Here is a 17,629-nt window from a genome sequence, read left to right as displayed (position 1 = left end):
TGTGATTAGGAGTTCCTGTTATAGCATATTGGAGAAGAATCTGACTAGTATCCTTGAGGATGAAGGTTCAATCCCTACCCTTGCTCGGGAGGTCAGGGATTCAACTTTGCCAGGAGCTATAGGTTGCAGACGTGGCTTAGACCTGACATTGCTGGGGCTGTGTTGTAGGCTACCAGCTGTGGCTCTAATTTGACACCTAGCCTGGGAACTTCAATATGCTGTGGGTTCAGCCTAAAAAGCAAATAATAATAGTAGTAAAATAGGGAGTTCCAATTGTGGCTCATTGATTAATGAACCTGACTAGTACCCATAAGGATGCAGGTTTGATCCCTGGCCTTGCTCAGTAGGTTAAGGATGTGGTGTTGCCATTAGTTGTGGTATAGTTCACAGATGCACCTAAGATCCCACATTTCTGTGGCTGTGGTGTAGGCCAGCAGCTACAGCTCCAATTCAACCACTAACCTGGGAACCTCCGTATGCCTCTGGTATACCCCTGAAAAGACAAGAGATCAAAAAAAAGTTAAAACATAAATTCAAAAAATGTGATTAAAAAGGAGTTCCCGGAGTTCCCGTCGTGGGGCAGTAGTTAACGAATCCGACTGGGAACCACAAGATTGCAGGTTCAGTCCCTGCCCTTGCTCAGTGGGTTAACGATCCGGCTTTGCCGTGAGCTGTGGTGTAGGTTGCAGACACGGCTCGGATCCCGCGTTGCTGTGGCTCTGGTGTAGGCCGGTGGCTACAGCTCCGATTGGACCCCTAGCCTGGGAACCTCCACATGCTGCAGGAGCGGCCCAAGAAATAGCAAAAAGACAAAAAAAAAAAAAAAAAAAAAAAAAAAAAGGAGTTCCCATCATGGAATAACAAAAATGAATCCGACTAGGAACCATGAGGTTGTGGGTTCAATCCCTGGCCTTACTCATTTGGTTAAGGATCCGGCCTTCCCACAAGCTGTGGTGTAGGTCACAGGCATGGCTCAGATCTGATGTTGCTGTGGCTGGCTATGGCTGGCAGCTGTAGCTCTGATTAACCCCTACCCTGGGAACCTCTATATGCCATGGGTGTGGCCCTAGAAAGCAAAGCAAAAAAAAAAAAAAAAGTGATTAAAAACCTTCCAAAAACAAAGTCCAGGGCCTGATTGCTACACAGCTGAGTTCTACCTAACATTGAGAGGAGCGTTAACACCTATTCTGAAACTCTTTCAAAAAATAGTGGAGGAAGGAATACTCCTAAGCTCATTCTATGAGGCCACTATCATCCTGATACCAAAACCAGAAAAGGATACCACGATAAAAGAAAATTACATACCTATAACACTGATGAACATATATGCAAAAATCCTCAGCAAAATACTAGCAAACCAAATCCAAATACATATTAAAAGAATCACACAGCATGACAAGTGGGATTTGTCCCAGGGATGCAAGGACTCTTCAATATCTGCAAATCTATCAATATGATACATCACACCAAGAAACTGAAGAGTGAAAGTCCTAGCTACAACAGAGAAGAAAAAGAAATAAAAGGAATCCAAGTTGGAAAAGAAGTAAACCTATCACTGTTTGCAGATGATGTGATACTATAGAAAGCCCTAAAGACAGCACCAGAAAACAGAATGCATCAATGAATTTGGCAAAGTTGCAGGCTATGAAATTAATACACAGAAATGAATTGCATTTCTATATACTAAAAATGAAAGAGCAAAAAATGCAATCAGAGAATCCATCCCATTTACAATTGCATCAAAAATAATAAAATACCTAGGAATAAACACACATAACTATACAAAAGACCTAGTATCCAAAAATTACAAAGCATTGATGAGAGAAATCAAAGACAACACAACTTGGATTTGAAGAATCAATATTGTCAAAATGACTATGCTACCCAAGGCAATCTATAGGTTCAATGCAATCCCTATCAAATTACCAAAGACATTCTTCACAAAACTAGAACAGAATATTTTAAAATTTGTATGGAAACAAAAGAGACCACAAATAGCCAAAGCAATATTGAAAAAGAAATTAAAATGAAAGAATAATGTTTCCTGACCTTAGACAATACTACAAAACTATAGTTATGAAAACAATATGGTACTGGCACAAAAACTGAAATAAAGATCAATGTAATAGGATAGAAAGCCTGGAAGTAACCTCCAAACCTATGGTCAACTACTATATCACAAAGGAGGAAAGAATATACAGTAGAAGAAAGGAAGTCTCTTCAATAAATGGTGCTGGGAAAACTGGAAAGCTACATGTAAAAGAATGAAAGTAGAACACTATCTAACACCAAACAGGAAAATAAACAAAAAATGGATCAAAGACCTAAATATAAGGCCAGACACTATAAAACTCCTAAAGGAAAACATAGGAGAATTCTCTTCAACATAAATCACAGCAACATGTTGTTTGATACACCTCCTGAAATAATGACAATAAAGACACACATAAATCAATGGGACCTAATCAAATTCAAAATATTTTGCATAGCAAAGGGAACTATTAAAAAAATAAAGAGGCAACCCACAGAACTGGAGATCTTTGCCACTGATGCAAGAGACCAGGGCCTAATCTCCAAAATATATAAAAAACTCATGCAACTCAACAGCCAAAAAAAACCCAAACCCAATTGAAAAATGGGTAAAAGACCTAAATAGATATTTCTCTGAAGAAGACATAAGGATGGCCTATAGGCATATAAATAATGCTCAATATCACTAATTATTAGTGAAATGCAAATCAAAACTACAATGAGGTCCCTCCTCATACCACTCAGAATGGTCATAATTAACAAGTCAACAAATGACAAATCTTAGAGAGGGTGTGGATAAAAAGGTGCCCTCCTTCATTGTTGGTGGGAATGTAAATTGGTACAGTATCATTGCCTATGAAAAAGAAGGAATTTTATCTGGAAGGAGCAATGATGTGTGGGGGAACTTTTCTTTCCAGAATACATTTTTTCTCATGTATAAAACTATTAACAATGTCACCTGAGTTTCAGAACAGGAAATGTTAAGAGGCTTAGGCAGTGAGTTTTCCATAAATTATTACACAAGAAGAGTGCACAAAAGTTCATCATAATAGAATATATCAGGGCATTATTAGCACTCATCAAAGAGTACAAAATATATGATTTTAAAAACTGTTGAATCATTGCAAAGCTTATATACACAGACTTAGAAATAGAAATAATATTTTTAAAGTATTTAAAGATCCAAAATTAATTGGAAAAATTTATAATCAAAAAGAATTATATTTTCATGTAATGTTTCAGAAAACAATTATGAACAAAAATATCCATTTTTCCTTGTAATTGGTGATAAAATGAATAAAGAGCTATTTGAAACATTCTTATACAAAGTCCCCTATTTATTAGAAATTAGAAAAGAATCATTAAAATACCAATGAATTTAAATTCAGATTTAAAATTAAATTCAGATTTTCATAAAATTAATTTGTATTAATTGATGTGTTGCAGCTCATTCATAAGATAAATCATTTTTAGAAAATAGTTCTCCTTGACAATCATCAGTATATGTGTATTAGAATTTATATTTACTATAATTTATCAGAAATTTAACAATTGTTTTCCCAAAGTGTAAACACTTTTAATAGCTCTAGTGACATAAGCAGAAAGATTCTTTTAAACCTAAAAAAAATTAAACATCATCAAAAGTTAATTGCAACCTAGCATTTTTCACCAGTGGCTGAGTACACTTTCAATTATATGATAGAAAATAAAGTTTCTAAAACTATAAATTTTGATTACAAACATTTTAGAAACATTTAAAAAACTTGTAATCAGGGTAACTACAAGTATTAATTTTTATATGTAATTTTTTTTTGGTCTTTTTGTCTTTTTAGGGCTGAACCTACAGCATATGGAGGTTCCCAGGATAGGGGTCTAATCAGAATTTTACCTCCCGGCCTACGCCACAGCCATAGCAATGCCAGATCAGAGCCATGTCTGTGACCTACACCTCAGCTCACAGCAACGCTTGATCCTTGACCTGCTGAGCAGGGCCAGGGATTGAACCCACAACCTCATGGTTCCTAGTCAGATTCACTTCCGCTGCACCATGATGGGAATTCCTACATGTAAAATTTTGACATAAAATACTATTTGTAAAATGTGTTTCTTTTCACAACTAATAAATTAATTTTGAAAAAAATAACTATCTTTGAGCAGCAAGAATGGCATCTTTTTCTGATTTTTGAGCAAGATGCCTCATGATTTCATTTGTGCAATATCTGTAGAATATGAACCATCCCTTCTCCAACACACTGAGAGGAAAAATGAATTTTTTCACTGATTATTAATGGATAGCAATTTATCCAGGAAGTCTCATTGAAATGATGTATTTTTGTTGGGTATTGTGGTGGGACCTGCTTCAGAAAGTGACTAAGTCATAATCTGAGTGGATAAATTTGGTTTATAAAAGTCAACTATTCCAGCAGAACTATGAGATATAGTGAGTGAAGAATAAAATATTATCTGAGGGACATTATCTAATGCAAGGTTTGTTTGGCAATTTAGCATGTAGACTAAGTATATTATGAGTGTAGGAGGTGTTTGTAAGAATGCCCTTGATATTTCTGGTTTTGATGATTGAGACTAAACTTTGAGCCACTTGTATAATTACCTTCACAATTTCCTTGATTTCTGTTGGCTTCTCTGAGTCTTTATCGTTGTTTCGCAGATATAGCTGATTTTAAAGCACTTCCCAAAGAGCACAACCCCAAAACTAATGTAAACATGTAAGTTTCTATTTAAATTGGTATAACGACTTAAGAATCTCTGAGGAAGTCTCAGCCAAACCTCTGACATCAAGTGTCCCTATATTGAAAGAACTAGTAACTAGAGTTCTATGAGAAGAACAGTAAGTCTTCTGACATTGGATTTGATCTACATATTCAGAAAAAAATATGTTTCGGACATATTGGAAAATATATTGAAAATAGTAAAACTGCTATGCTCAGCTATGTATATTTAGATTTTCCATTTTCATTACTACATTGCAAAGAAACTTTATTGTTGAAAACATATCAATAAAAAATGCACTTGAAATTGAAGGAAAAAAAACTCCAGAATAAGGCTTTAAATTAAACATATATAACTTCTTGAGAAATAAGTGATTTTCTACTCCTCTAGATTAGTTCTAATCCTTTCCTTTAATGATAAAATAATATTTTAATGAATGTACATTAATGAATGAATTTACATCCAACTGCTGATACTCATGCAAAAACTTTGTCTACATTTTAACAGAGCGGATTCTCTCAATTACTCTTCTCAGAGCTCCAATCACCTCCATGTTTCTCAGGCTATAGATAATAGAATTGAGCATTGGTTTCAGAATAGTGTAGAACACAGCCAGAGCCTTGTCTTCTATTGGAGTATGGAGAAATCTTGGCTGTAAATAAGTGTAAACAAAGGGTGAATAGTACAAAGTTACCACAGTGAGGTGGGTGCTGCAGGTTGAATAGGCCTTCTTCTCCCCATCCGCTGAGTGAATTTAAAAGACAGCAAGGAGAACATGACCATAGGAAAATGCAATACCAATGAAAGGTAGCAAAAGGAAGATAGTGGTGCTCACAAACACTGTGTACACATAGATCCTGGTATCGATGCAGGCCATAGTTAACATGACTGCGACATCACAAAAGAAATGATTGATGGCCCTTGATTGACAGTAAGGGATATAGAGAATATATGTTGTGTGGGCACAGGAGTTGATAGAGCCCATCATCCAAGATCCCATTATCATCAATACACACACTCTCCTGCTGATTCTGATGGAATAGTGAAGAGGAAAGCAAATGGCCACATAACGATCATAAGCCATAGAGGCCAAGAGCAATCCTTCTGCACCTGCCAAAGTCAAGAAGAAGAAGCTCTGAACTCCACACCCAAGGAGGGATATAGACTTGTCTCCAAAGAGAAAATTGTAGGCCATTTTGGGGACAATGGTAGAGATGTAGGTCAGGTCCATGAGGGAGAGCTGACTGACTAGAAAATACATTGGTGTGTGGAGATGATTGTCCAAAGAGATGAGAAGAATCATGGAGAGGTTGCCAAATAGAGCCACTAGGAAAATTAGAACAATGAGAATAAAAAGAAAAAGGTCAATACTTGAAGGCAGGAACAACCCCAATAAGATGAAATCAGTTGATGTTTGATTATAATTTTCCATGGGGAATTCATACAAATTTTTTTCCTAAAGGCAGACATAAGAGTAAGTCAATCAGCTAAAAAAAAAAAATAAGCTATTTTGAAATTATTATTTTAATCATATTGCTTAAAAAAATTTAAAGAACCAGACTTATCTATATTAGAAAAAATAACCCTGATTTTTGAGCTAGAGATTTATATTCTAAGATGCAAATATTTTTGGCCAGAGTTTTTTCTATTAAATATTTAACGTTAAAAAAACTATTGACATCATAAGGATAAGCAGTTAAACTGCACTATACAAAACATATAAGATGGAAATCAGATATCAGATGTTCTTATTGTGGTCCATTGGGTTAAGAAATTGGCTAATATCCTTGAGGAGATGGGTTTGATGCCTGGCCTTGTTCGGTGGGTTAAGGATGTAGCAGTGCTACAATCTTGTGGCTTAGGACACAGATGGTGGCTCAGATTCAGAACTGCTGTAGCTGTGGCATAAGCCAGCAGCTGCTGCTGCTCCAATTTGATCTCTAGCCCAGGATATTCCATATGCTTCAGGTGTGACCTTAAAAAGAAAAATATATATCAGATATCATATTCAAAATATATTCATAGGAAATTTATGTAAATACATTCACGTTAGAATTGTATTATGAATAAATGTTTATGACTCTTAGGAAATTACTTAGTTTTATATATAAACCCCAATTATTTTTTTTTATTTTATAATGATTTTTATTTTTTGGTTTATTTTTGGTTTTATTTCTGTTGCTTTGGGAGAATGACCTGAGAAAACATTTGTTAGGTTGATGTCAGAGAATGTTTTGCCTCTGTTCTCATCTAGGAGTTTTAATGTGTCTTGTCTTCCATTTAAGTCTTTAAGCCATTTTGAGTTTATTTCTGTGCATGGTTGAGGGTATGTTCCAGTTTCATTGATTTACATGAAGCTAGCAGTCCAGTTTCCTCAGTACCACTTGCTGAAAATATTGTCTTTTTTTCCCATTTTATATTCTTTCCTCTTTTGTTGATGGTTAATTGACCAAAGGTATCTGGGTTTACTTCTGGGTTCTCCATTACATTCCATTGGTCTGTATGTCTGTTTTGGTACAAGTACCATACTGTCTTGATTACTGTGGCTTTGTAATAAACCTCAGTTCTTATCTTTGAACCACCAGCAGTCTATCAGCTCATGTTGAGATTTTATTTTCCTTTCTTCAGATTACTTTTCAAAAGTATGACATATTGAACTTCTTTGATGTCAGGTAGCATTATTTGGTTTATCTGTTGTGAAATGCAGACTTAATTCTTATTCCAGTAACATTTACAAAAAGTCATTTTCTTCTGCCTCCTCAATGAGTCTCCAAATGTTGTACCTAAAATGTACCCTTTGCCTGAATATACATAAACCTCATTCCTTTTAGATTTGATAAATCTGTACATGTTCTGCCAAATAACATATTTTTATGTGTTTTTGCTTCTCTAATACTTATACAATAAATTTTGCTTCATAGCAATTTATCTACTAACCAACTGTACCTTTTTGATATTTAAGACTCTTCACAAGTACAGAATACTTTAAAAAAATAAGCATATATATATATATATATATATATAATCTCTCCATTTCAAACTTAGCTGCGATAATGATAAAAAAGGTATGTTATAAATTAAAAGAGAGTGGGTGAACATAAGACACAATAAGAGAAAAAATAGTTTAGAACTTTTTGAAAGAATAAATTTAGACAGAAGTAAAAATCAGTCACTTAAACAAAAAACAGAAAATGGAACATGAGTTGGAACATGAGTTTTCTTCACATGGGTGGGAAGAGGACTTCTCCAGATACATTGTCAGTGAATGAACTCTTCAAAATAGGGTTTTTTTTTTTTCCAGTTGTAAAGGTTATTCTAGAGCCAAATTCCATACTTTTAAGGAAGTATGGAAGACTTTGTTTTTGTTTGGATTTTTTTAGGGTTGCATCCACAGAATATGGATGTTCCCAGGGTAGGGATTGAATTGGAGCTGTAGCCACTGGGCTATGCCACAGTCACAGCAGTGCCAGATCCAAGCCACATGTGTGACCTACACCACAGCTCATGGCAAGGTAGATCCTTAACCAGCTGAGCAAGGCCAGGGATTGCACATGTGTCCTCACAGATGCTAGTCAGATTCATTTCCACTGAGCCATGATGGGAACTCCAAGTCTGGAAGCTTTTGACAAATTCTAACACCTATTTCTGAAAATAAAAAAAAAAAAAACCCTCCAAAAAGAGTATAAAGGGAACCCACCAGAACACAAGTAAGGCCATATATGACAAGCCTACAGCTAATGTAATTGTCAGTGGTGGAAAGCTAAAAGAATTTCCTCTAACATCAATAAAAAGACAAGGATGTCCACCCTCAAATCTTTTATTCAACATAGTTCTGTATATAGTATTCTCTAACACCATATACAAAAATAAACACAAATTAGATTAAAGACCTAGGCATAATACCAGATAATATAAAACACTTAGAAGAAAACATAGGCAGAAAACTCTCTGACACAAAATGAAACAATATATTTTTGAATCCATCTCCTAGAGTTTTAAAAATAAAAAAAAATTAATGGCACCTAATTAAACTTAGAATTTTTGCACAGCAATGGAAACCATAAATAAAATGAAATTTTAAATATATAATCTGTAGAATAGGAGAAAATGTTTGCAAATGAAGTGACAAGGGATTAATCTTCAAATTGTACAAATAATGAATACAGCTCAATGTAAAAGAATCCACAGATTCAATGCAATCCCTATAAAATTACCCATGACATTTTTCACAGAACTAGAACAAGCAATCCAAAACTAAAAAACTAAAAATGGCTTAAAGACTTAAATGTAAAACAAGACAGCAGCAAACTCCTAGAAGAGAACATAAGCAAAAAATTTTCTGACATCAACTGTACAAATGTTTTCTTGGGTCAGTCTCCCAAAGTGACAGAAATAAAAGCAAAAATAAACCAATGGGACCTAACCAAACTTATAAGCTTTTGTACTGCAAAGGAAACAAACAAACAAAAAAGAAAACCTACAGAATGGGACAAAACAGTTGCAAAGATGCCACACACCAACAAAGGCTCAAACTTCAAAATATACAAACAAACCATACAACTCAACAGAAAAGAAACAACAACAACAATAACAACCACAACAAAACACCCAATTGATAAATGGGCAGAAAATCAAAATAGACATTTCTCTAAAGAAGACAATTGGATGTCCAACAGGCTTAGGAAAATATGCTCAATATCACTAATTACTAGAGAAACATAATCAAAACTAAAATAAGTTACCTCCTCACTTTGCTTAGAATAGCCGTCATTAACAAATCTACACATAATAAATCCTGAAGAGGGTGTGGAGAAAAGGGAACCCTCCCTCACTGTTGATGGGAATGTATATTTGTATAATCATTATGGAAAACAATATAGAGGTACCTTATAAAACTAAATGTAAAAGTACCATATGATCCAGCAATCCTACTCCTGGGCATCTATCAAGAGAAAACCAAAATATGAAAATATACATGCACCTTGATGTTCACTGCAGCATTATTTGCAATAGTAAAGACATGGAAACAGCTTAAATTTCCATTGTCAAAGGAATGGATAAATATTATATGGTACATATATACAAAAAAAAAAGAAGCAATATGAATGGACTTGGAGTTTATAATAATAAATGAAGTTAGGGAAAAAACATCATATGATATTACTTATATGTGGAATCTTAAACAGGATAGAGATGAACCTATTTATATAAACAGACTCATAGACTGTGAAAATAAACATGTGGTTACCAGAGGGCCCATGTGGAGGTAGGAGGAATGGACTGGGAGTTTGGAGTGGGCATATACACACTGTAGTATTGGAATGATTGTAACTGCTATATAGCACAAGAAACTCTACCCAATATTCTGTATAATCTGTATGGGAAAATATCTGAAAAAGAATGTATGTTTGCATATGCATTACTAAATCAATTCGTTGTACATGAGAAATAATTGCAACATTAGAAATCAGTTATATGTCAATGAAATAAAAGTGTTTTACATAAAAAGATAAAAATAAAATAAAAAATCTGGTCTATGAAAGAGAAAGATGCACATATGTACTCATATACACAGACAGAAATACAAATTCATATTCACACATACAAGATAAGCAACTATGCCATGAGGTAAAATGGCTCAAAACATATGAACATGATTGCATTTTAAAAAATAGGACCTGGAGTTCCCTCACAGCTCAGCAGATTAGGATACGACATTGTCACTGCTGTGGCTCTGATTACAGCTGTGCTGCAAATTCTATCCCTGGCCTAGGAATTTCTGCATGCTGTGGGTGTGGCCCAAATTATACAAATAACCACTTAAGAAATAATATTTTTATTTTCAAAGAAATTTGAGATATTATCAGTCCATAGCATAAGTATCATTAGATGTGATAAATAGAGGGCTAAGTAACAAAATCTCTTGCCCCCCCCAAAAAAAGATTAAGTGGCATGAAAAAATGCTCAACATCGCTGATTATAAGAGAAATGCAAATCAAAACTACCATGAGATACCACCTCACACCAGTCAGAATGGCCATCATTAATAAATCCACAAATAACAAGTGCTGGAGGGGCTGTGGAGAAAAGGGAACCCTCCTGCACTGCTGGTGGGAATGTAAACTGGTACAGCCACTATGGAGAACAGTTTGGAGATTCCTTAGAAATCTATACATAGAACTTCCATATGACGCCGCAATCTCACTCTTGGGCATCTATCTGGACAAAACTCTACTTAAAAGAGACACATGCAACCTCATGTTCATTGCAGCACTATTCACAATAGCCAGGACATGGAAACAACCCAAATGTCCATCAATAGAGGACTGGATTCGGAAGTGGCATATATACACAATGGAATACTACTCAGCCATAAAAAAGAATGACATAATGCCATTTGCAGCAACATGGATGGAACTAGAGAATCTCATCCTGAGTGAAATGAGCCAGAACGAAAAAGACAAATACCATATGATATCACTTATAACTGGAATTTAATATCCAGCACAAATGAACATCTCCTCAGAAAAGAAAATCATGGACTTGGAGAAAAGACTTTTGGTTGCCTGATGGGAGGGGGAGGGAGTGGGAGGGATCAGGAGCTTGGGCTTATCAGACACAACTTAGAATAGGTTTACAAGGAGATCCTGCTGAATAGCATTGAGAACTTTGTCTAGATACTCATGTTGCAGCAGAACAAAGGGTGGGCAAGAAAATGTAATTGTAATGTATACATGTAAGGATAACCTGACCCCCTTGCTGTACAGTGGGAAAATAAAAAAAATAAAAAAAAAGAGAGAGAGAGAGAAAATGGTCTTGAAGCTTACTAGGAAGATAGAAAATAAAAGTATAGATTGTCTAAAATTAAAAAAAAAAGAATGTATGTGAAAAATTTCTTAAAACATAAAGTTAATTCAGTGCTTACAATGTAGACATTTTGAGAATGAAATAATGCCATTTGCAGCAACATAAATGGACCTAGAGTTTATCATACTAAGTGAAGTCAAACAGATAAAGACAAAGATCATATATATCATTCCACATATACTATAATCTAATAAAAAATTATACAAATGACTTATTTAGTAACAGACTCACAAATCTCAAAATGAAACATGGTTACTAAAGGGGAAATCCAAGAGAAGGGATAAATTAGGAGTTTTGATTTAAAATATATACACTACTATATATAAAATAGATAACAAGGACTTACTGTATAGCACAGGGAACTCTATCCAATATTATGTGATAACCTAAATGGGAAAAGAATCTGGAAAAGAATGGATATGTATGTATGGATAACTGCTTTACTTGGCTATATACCTGAAACTAGTACACCATTGTAAATCAACTATATACGCCAATAAAACTTAATAAACATGATTTTATGTAAAAAGTTTCTTAAAATATAAAGTTAATTCAGTGCTTACAATTTATTCATTTTGAGATATTCTTCTTTTTATTCCTATATGCTAGCTTTAATGTTTTCTTTTGATCTTGCAACAAGCACATACATATGGCTTGCACATATACAGAGGCTCCGTTATCAAAGCCTCTAAATGAAATCCAGTTTATATTTAGCTCCCAATATAAAACTGACCCAACCTAGAAGAATTCACTTGTGAAGGGGCAGCAATAAGATCCGCTGTCCTATAAAGTTTGTAGATCTACATGCTCTATATTATGAATAAAACCTTTCATACGCTATGCACATTCAAAATGTATTACATATTATCATCTCTTGAAGTTATTCATCAATTTCATTGTAGTCATTTTTACTGTGTTTATATTTAGAGTTGAATATAATATACTCTAAAAGAGTACTTATTCACATATTTCAAGAACATATAGTTTTCAAAACTATGATTTAATTATTAAAAAGATAAACCTGAATCACAGAGATATAAAGTAAGTTAAGATGTATAGCAAATAATGGCAGAGGCAGAAATCATGGAAGAATTATTACCTTTTGCATTGCCATAAGTTACATAGAATTGACAGGATTGTAAAAAATCTTTCAGAATCAAATTCAGGATAGCTAGATGACTGTCTTGCAGAGTCCAGACAAGCATAGATCTCAAAATATCCTGACAATGCATCCTATGTGAGATTCTACATTCCCTCAAGTGTTTTAGATTTTAGTAAAGAAGGACAAAGATGGCATAATAGCTTGTATTATTTTATTGACTTAGGAAATTTTACTGATAGAATTTCATAATCAAGGAGTTCCCGTTGTGGTGCAGTGGTTAACAAATCTTACTAGGAACCATGAGATTGTGGGTTCGATCCCTGGCCTTGCTCAGTGGGTTAAGGATCCAGCATTGCCATGAGCTGTGGTGTAGGTCTCAGACGTGGCTCTGATCCTGCGTAGATGTGGCTCTGGTGTAGGCCGGTGGCTACAGCTCCAATTAGACCCCTAGCCTGGGAACCTCCATACGCCATGGGAGTGGCCCCAGAAAAGGCAAAAAGACAAAAAAAAAAAAAATTGCATAATCAAACCATGTGTATTTTCAATTTTGGAAGCTGTAAAGTCTAAGAACTCTATATTTTTTATAGTATAAGGAGATTTAGAATACACAGTCAATATTTCTTTGTGTATATGTTTGTGTGTGTCTCAGTCATAAAATTCCATGAAATTTTACAACGGTGAATTAGCTTTCATAAATAGGTAATTAGGTAGATAGATTTTCAAAGACAGAAACTGATTATAAAAATATGACCTCCATAATTTACTTTTCAATGAGAATGTGTTTCTCCTACTTCATTCATTACACAGTATAGCAGAGAGAATTTAAAACTACATGTAATTCTAGCTCAATTACTTACAAGAAATGTAAGCTTAATTTAAGTAATTTATATATATTTTATGTGGTATGGATATATATATTAAAAAATAGGCTATAAAAAGCTATCCATTGGGTAAAACATAAAGAGTATATGCCTGGGTATGAAATATCATTGAAGAGTAGCCATAAATTTTAGCACCTTTATCAATATCATTGTCATCACCATCATTTACACTCACCTAACTTATCATCCACCACAACTGAATGAAGACAGAGTTTCTAATTATTTGTGTATGCTAAACCCATTTGCTTCTCATAAACCTCTACAAGGTTGTTTATTGAGATAGTATCCTTTACTGCATATTTTTAATGTACATGGGAAGTAAAAATAAAGTGAAAAAGTTAAAAGCATAAGAAACTTCAATTTCACAATGTTTCTATTTACAAACAGAAATTAGCTATAGCTATTACGGCTAGTTACCTGTGTTATCACTGAGTTCTTCAATTTATATATGTATGTGTATATGTATATCCTTTAAATTACATTATATATAATATGTATGCATACATTTGTTAACTTCACTATCTATTCCATTTTATATTTTCATATAAAATCTAAACAACTGCTTTCTAGATTTTTATTACAAATACACTCGAGTACCTCCAAAGCTTTTTCAAGACCCTCATCTTACTTTCAATTCAGAAAGCAAATTTATGACTCAGTTCCAAAACCACTTTCTCTTGTTTATTTCTTACTCTCGATTTTCTGCTGAACAGGATAGTAAAATTTCAGCCACTCTCTGGACCTCAAACTACATTTATAGTATTTTGTTTTTTACCCAACTCTTACATACATTACTTATTTATTTAATTGCTTACCTTAGGTCCTGAATGTTTTAAATCAAAGTAGTAAGCACCAATGCCAAAACATCAATATAAGAGAATCAGCACCTACTTGATCACACAGTGTGTTTGCATGAAAATATTCACACATCTACATATAATTTATGTTACATATGCTGTTGCAAAATATTCTATGCTTGCTGCAGTCTTTCCTACTTCCTGAGGATACATCACAGGATTTAGATACAATAAACCCTCTCTGACTTCATGTATAAAATGCGATGGTATTATAAAAGATAAATTTTAGAAATTTGTACAATTTTAGTGGGATAATAATGGAAGCCTTTAGTCATCTTTTTATTTCCATAAGTGGTTCTGGTGATTATAATTGGTAACACAGATTGATAGATACAGTTTTAGATATATGTATTTATAAAATAACTATTTGTGGCAAATTTACTATTATCAAGCTTTTGGAAACATCTATTTCTTTCCACCTTGGAGAGAGAAAACTCTAATATTTTTCTAGAGATATGGACAAAATATAAACTCTAAATATTTAGTATAGAAATAGACAACAACACCTACTTTAAGCATTTTCCCTAGAATTTTTATGGAGAAAATTACTTTTGATCATATTTTTCATTGCGTCTAAAACATCTTTATTTCTAATGTTGTAGATAATGGGGTTGAAAGAGGGTGTGAGGATTGTACGGAATATTGCCAGGAACTTATATTGACCTGGAATGTGATACTTTTTAGGTATCACATATGTGAAAATAAATGGCCCATAGTACATGATGACCACAATCGTGTGGAAGAACAGGTAGAAAATGCCTTTTTCCTTGTTTCTGATGATTTCATTTGGAAGACAGTAAGGCAAATTTGGACATGAGAGGAAAAGATGAGGGACAAATAGACGAGCAGGAAAATGATGCCACTTACCTAAACTCCTCGTTCATAGTGTGTTGTGTCCACACAGGACAACACAAAAATGGCTGGGACTTTGCCAAAAATTAGTCAATGGCTCTTGAGCCACAGAAGGGAAAAATGCAGTGTGTAAGCTGTGTGAAGAATGGAACTGACTGTCCCAATATGCCAGGACCCTCCAGCCATGAGGATGCTGACATAGTCATTCATAAGAATGGGGTAGCGCAGTGGGTGACAGATGGCTACATAAAGATCATAGGACATTGCTGCCAGGCATTCACAACCCAAGAGGGTGAAGGACAGAAATATATGGAGGCCACAACCTGCAAATGAAATAGTCCTATTGCCTGAGAGAAAGTCAGTGATCACTTTGGATACAGTGTTGGAGATATGCAAGATATCCATGAAAGAGAGATAGCTGAGTAGAAAATACATTGGAGTGTGGAGTTGTGATTCCCTGTGGATAAGGAGAATCATGAATTAATTTTTTGTTATAGTCATAATAAAAATGATGACCATAAATAATAAGAAAATTAAACTTGTTTGGGAAGATGAGAAGACACCCAAAAGAATGAAGTCATTGCTGAAAGTGTGATTCTTAGGTCCCATCATGAATTCTTAGGTAAAACTAAAATAAATAAATAAGCAAATATATAAACAAATATGTAAATTGATAAGAGGTAAAGTGAAAATGAAGAAAAATTTACATAAACCTGAAATTACTTTAAACTTAGCAATATCATTAAATATGCATATTGCTATTTTGCAATATTTTGGAAACAAAGCCAAAGGATTCTCACCAACTTTTGAATTGAGAATGTTTTACAGTTGGACATTTTGTTGTTATTGTTGAATCAACTAATTATTTTATTTATAATGAAATAAACAAACCCCTTGGAAGTTCCCATCGTGGCTCAACAGAAATGAATTCAAGAACCACGAGGTTGCAGGTTTGATCCCTAGCCTTACTCAGTGGTTTAAGGATCTAGTGTTGCTGAGAGCTGTGGTGTAGGTCACAGACAGCTTGGATCTAGCATTGCTGTGGCTCTGGTGTAGGCCGGTGGCTATAGCTCCGATTAGACCCCTAGCCTGGACACCTCCATATGCCACAAGCGTGGCCCTAAAAGTACAAAAAACAAAAAAAGAAAAAACAAAAGAAACCCTTAATTCTTTATTTAATTCCTTGGAATGTTAACACTATTTCATTGTAATTTTAAGCATTTTGAAAGATCAGCATATCAGTAATTTTTATAGATGTAAGCTTTTGTGAATTGTTCTGACTGTTTTGAATAGTTTGACTTACAGGTCAGTAAAATTTTGTGTAGACATAGGTTCAGACTGAAAGGATTGATGTCTCCCATGAACTGGTTAGTGGTAAATTGTCTCTAAAATCAATGAATATTACTCACAATTCAAATTAAATATATCTGTATCTAAAGTTGTTGACTTTTTCCCACCATCTAGAATTACTTTGTCCTTCTGGTTTTGCTTTTTCCATAAATGATTTACCTTGCTATAGACAAGCTAATTCAAAAATTAATACTTCATTTTTGTGTTAAGAAGAATAGGCGCTGAATTCTGGGTAATTAGCAGAATTCCTGGACCATTGTAGGCTCCTAAATGTTTATTTAAAAAAAAAAATATTGGCTTAGGTTTCTATGACCTCTGATATCAAAGTTCTTCAATAAAGCATCAATTATATTTAGAGAGTTTGTTTTGTCTTCTCATGAATGTCTGTTATTAGGTCTTCAGATCTTAGATGAACTCCACAATAAATTCCTTAACTCATTTATTATCTTATTTCTATCACCCCCCACCCACCTGAGGCATCTAAAGTTTTCACAACCATTTGTTACACCTCCTTTCTTAACCAATCAGGCATCTGAAATACACTCCCATGATACTGGAAAAAAGGTTAAAGTATATTTTGTGATATCCTCAAGCTTGAGTGAAAACTGTTCTTGAATCCAAGAATGCTCTAGTAGTGAATTTCCTTACTCTAAATTGAAAAGTAGAAAAAGCATTTATCATGTATCACAAAGCTTCTTCCATTTATGTACAACTCTTACTCAAGGTAAAGTTTTTTCTTCCCTTGTAGCATCAAATTTTCCTTGTTAAATAATGCTAAACATCAAAAGAAGGAGAAAAGATGGTAGCATAGAAGGACTCAACCTCACTTCCTCTCATGAAAACACCAAAGTCATATCTGTTAAATAACAATTCACAAAACAGACTGGAAACTATCACAAAATATATCCTACAACCAAATATAAAGAAGAAGCCACATAAGATGGTGGGAGGGTTGCTTT

General features: G+C 34.2%; 2 pseudogenes; both read right to left on the bottom strand.

Moving 5' to 3' along the window:
• Nucleotides 1-5,254: 5,254 nt before the first annotated feature.
• On the bottom strand, nt 5,255-6,193 carry LOC100522854 (olfactory receptor 2L8-like; annotated as a pseudogene).
• Nucleotides 6,194-14,979: 8,786 nt separating this feature from the next.
• Nucleotides 14,980-15,932, bottom strand: LOC146405411 (olfactory receptor 2AJ1-like; annotated as a pseudogene).
• Between the last annotated feature and the right edge of the window lie 1,697 nt (nt 15,933-17,629).

Source organism: Sus scrofa, chromosome 2 (genome assembly GCF_054392235.1).
Source record: "Sus scrofa isolate SSC_HxYL_T2T_F1_AM1 chromosome 2, Sscrofa_HxYL_maternal_Yorkshire_Landrace_v2.0, whole genome shotgun sequence".
NCBI lineage: Eukaryota > Metazoa > Chordata > Mammalia > Artiodactyla > Suidae > Sus > Sus scrofa.
Note: the sequence above shows the minus strand (reverse complement) of the source record. Positions and strands in the feature narration are given on the sequence as shown.